The following is a 3,603-nucleotide window of genomic DNA, read 5'->3' on the forward strand; positions in this document are numbered from 1 at the left end:
TATCTTTCCCCCCCCCCCCCCCCCTTCTACCAAACTCTCTGTATTTATGACACAGCTCTCCCAGAAACCCTGCAAAAGGAGCCTGAAAAGCTGCAGTTGCGTGACAGGAGCCGAGATAAGGCCAGATCTGTGATATGATAACCAAAGAGTTGTATAGCTCAAGGAATGTCAGGACATTACGTATGGCCACAGTAAAGTGGCTTTTTCCTTGCCAGCAGGGCTCCCCTTCCTTTAACAGCCCCGTCTGGAATGTCAGACGATGGTGGAAGACAAACTATGGCGGCTCTTACGATGCACACTTTTGTTCATCATTCAGGGCATCTCAACAGAAGTTGTATGATATTAATCTCCCATTGTGTTTGCAGTTGTTCCTCCTGTCCAGATAAGAGAGCTCTGCAATGCCTTAGGATAAAAAGGTTGGACATAAAATCTCCAACAAAATGCTATAAAGTAAAAAATAATAATAATAAAAAAGCCGATATGCAGAAGTAACAACTTTTAATTATTCATAATCGTAAATATGCGTCAGATATTTGAATGATAGCCAGAAGTACAGCACACCTATCAATCCCCCTCCTCCTCCACACTGAGAACAGAGCCAGTATTTTTCCACTCACTGGAGGTACGGGGTTGTGTTCACACGCAGAAGTGAGATCCTGTGTGGAGTATTCAAGGAATGTCTGACATCCTATCTTATACACTGACCGCACTCTGGGCAGATGATGTCACACCCAAAGAGCGTACACATGGGCAGACATAAATCACACAAGGCCGGGGCAGCTAAAACGATTAAACTGTGTAGTAATATTTTGGTTCTGCGTCAGCATTTTTTAATCAAAGATAATATGGATATGGTTACAGTCGTGACATCTTTGCAGATCCATCTAATTAGCCACCGCTGGCACACACCAAGCAAGGCCAGTTAGTTGTAATTTTGTCAGTGACCTGTGACCATGAAGGCACCGTGGACTGCTATTGCAAAACCAAGCAGCCATCAGAGATTGTTGACAGTGATGACATAAAACAAGTTGAAGAAAGCATCAATAGTCTTCTCCTTTTTCCATGCTAAAATAATGCAGTAATTATTAGAAGCAAAGATCCTGCTTCAGAGATTTGAGGGCCCTGGTCAAAAGCAAGCATGGGACATCCTGAATCTAGACCCTGACCCTTTTCAGTCCACATGGATACAAAGGCTTTCTTACAAGCTGCGGCAGATCCCACATGACTGAGAAATGGTTAGCACTCATATGGTCTTACTGGTGGAGCTTGCAACATTATTCTGATGAATAACAGCTGCCAAAACGCTTGTTATTAATTAGATTTATTTAATTTTGATCTGGCTTTTTTTTGTGGAGCATTGGACAAAAAAGTTAAAATATTTGAGTCAAGTGAAGATACTGCATTAAAGGTCAACTGCAATATTCACTAAAATAGTGAAGGGGACTTACATGATGAGGAAGGATTTTTGTTGATAAGCTGCTGAGCAAAATGCGCCCATCACGTGTGGTTTAGCCCATAAACTGATTGTTTGCATTGTAATTTTTTCTCTTTATATCTTTAATTTTTTTTTAAAGTTTTAAATCACCCTTGTAAGTGTCATGTTTTGTAATCACACTGTATCATATACTCTTTTTTTTTTTACTTCCAACCTTTGACACATGTTCTTGTGTAAAAATGTATACTATTATTTTTCCTTTCAGTTTTTACCTTTGTATACTATTAAAATGCAATGTGTTCTGTTTGTATTATGATCATTTATTTGGAATACGTATGATTCATTAAATGTAATTCTAGGTACTGAGCTGAATATGCTATGATTCTGTAATTTAGCAGTGATGGGCAGGGAACTACATTTGATTCACCTATGACAATAATCTCAGATGAATGGATCAAATGTTGAACACAGTTCAGTAGAGCACATCACACAAATAGATAGTCCCCAAAGAGGATACCTGATTCTGAGCAGTCTTCCAAATGCATTGGGTGTGAGTGCCATCTTATGGAAGATATTGTGCATTACCAATGATTAAAATACATTCTGTAATGGGAATGTAAAGCCTGCAAACAAAATTGATTCCTTTAGCCTTTATACGCATTTAGGTTAGGCTACACTATCAGTTCTTCATATTGACTTTATCACCCCACTTGTTCAGAAAGTTGAGGTAGTCTCAAAGTCTCTGTTGACATTGAAGAGGTTGTGAAATGATCAGTGTGGGTGTAGAAAAGTCAACAGCCCGCAGTCAAACACTGGAACGCTTTTCATGAGTGCGACATGGGGATGTTAGATTAACCTCATGCTCCCTCTGCTAATACTGTGTTTTCACATCAGCTATTCAAATTTAAACTCAAGTCCAACAAGTAACCCGAGTCCAAAAGATGAACTGGACTGCTATTGGTCAAACTCGAGTGATTCTGATACTGTTGACTTTTGACCAGCATTGTAACACTGCTGACGTAGGGGCTGCATCTGGCGTTTTGGAGGGAAATGTGACCACTTGAGGAATCTATATTCATTGACATATGGAAAATTAAGTTAATGTTCAACTTTGTTTAACTGCAATTTCGATAGGCCTATATTAAAGTTGAAACAAGAGCAAATAAGTAGACAATAATTAATATTCAAATACTGATAACATCAAACTTAATATGTGTAGAGTAAGTTGTAGTGTAACGAGCAATAGTCCATTTTCACTGTAGACACCTTGACAAGTTAGAGCAGAAAAAGATATTTCCACTCTACTACCACAGGGGGAAATATGTACTACACTGCATTTATCTGAAAGCTATAGTTAACAGTTACTTTGACATGCATACAAAACACATGATCCCTATGAAATATGATGCATTATTACTTATTAAACTACCAAACACTTCAATAAGTAGTTATTGTAAAACATTTAAATGTTGCTTATAACAAATCAATAGTAGTGGTGATTCTTCACAATGAGTAGCCTATATTTACTTTTGATACTTTAAATAGCTTTTGCTGATAATATCTTGTGTGCTAATCTTTTGAATGCACAACACTGTGGTATTGCTACTTTTACCCACATAAGGTGTCTGAATACTTCAATCGTTGATGAACAGTAACAGGACTCTGAAGCAGTTAAATGGAATTCAGCCATTATTCATTTTATTAGCTACCTGTGCTTTTCCTACTGTGATAATGGCCTCTGTAAAAATACTTGTTAATAATAATATATCACAGTTAGTTGACAAAAGAAACATAATAGGGTGCAGATTAACTTGAGTATGTCAATAGAAAGACATTTAGAACAATATAAAACTATTTCCTTTACCTTTATTTTACTATTTTTGTCAGAACTGAAAATTAATATAAAAAAATATGTTCGTGCTCACCTCTCTAATACAGGAATAGTACCATGCACGCCCACTTCACCTCTTTAGAAACTGTGGTGTGGGCTGTAACCATAAACTGTATAAAAAAAAGGTTCACAGTCACCAGTCTTCTCTTCCAATGTAATTTAACGGTCCGCGGTGTGGATAAACCGCGCGCACGCACGCGCATACACACCTCCTCACGTGCCAACGTCCTTCCCCTCTCAGATTGGATTTTATTGGACAGAATAAAGAGATACCAAT

Source organism: Micropterus dolomieu, linkage group LG19 (assembly GCF_021292245.1).
Source record: "Micropterus dolomieu isolate WLL.071019.BEF.003 ecotype Adirondacks linkage group LG19, ASM2129224v1, whole genome shotgun sequence".
Taxonomy (NCBI): domain Eukaryota; kingdom Metazoa; phylum Chordata; class Actinopteri; order Centrarchiformes; family Centrarchidae; genus Micropterus; species Micropterus dolomieu.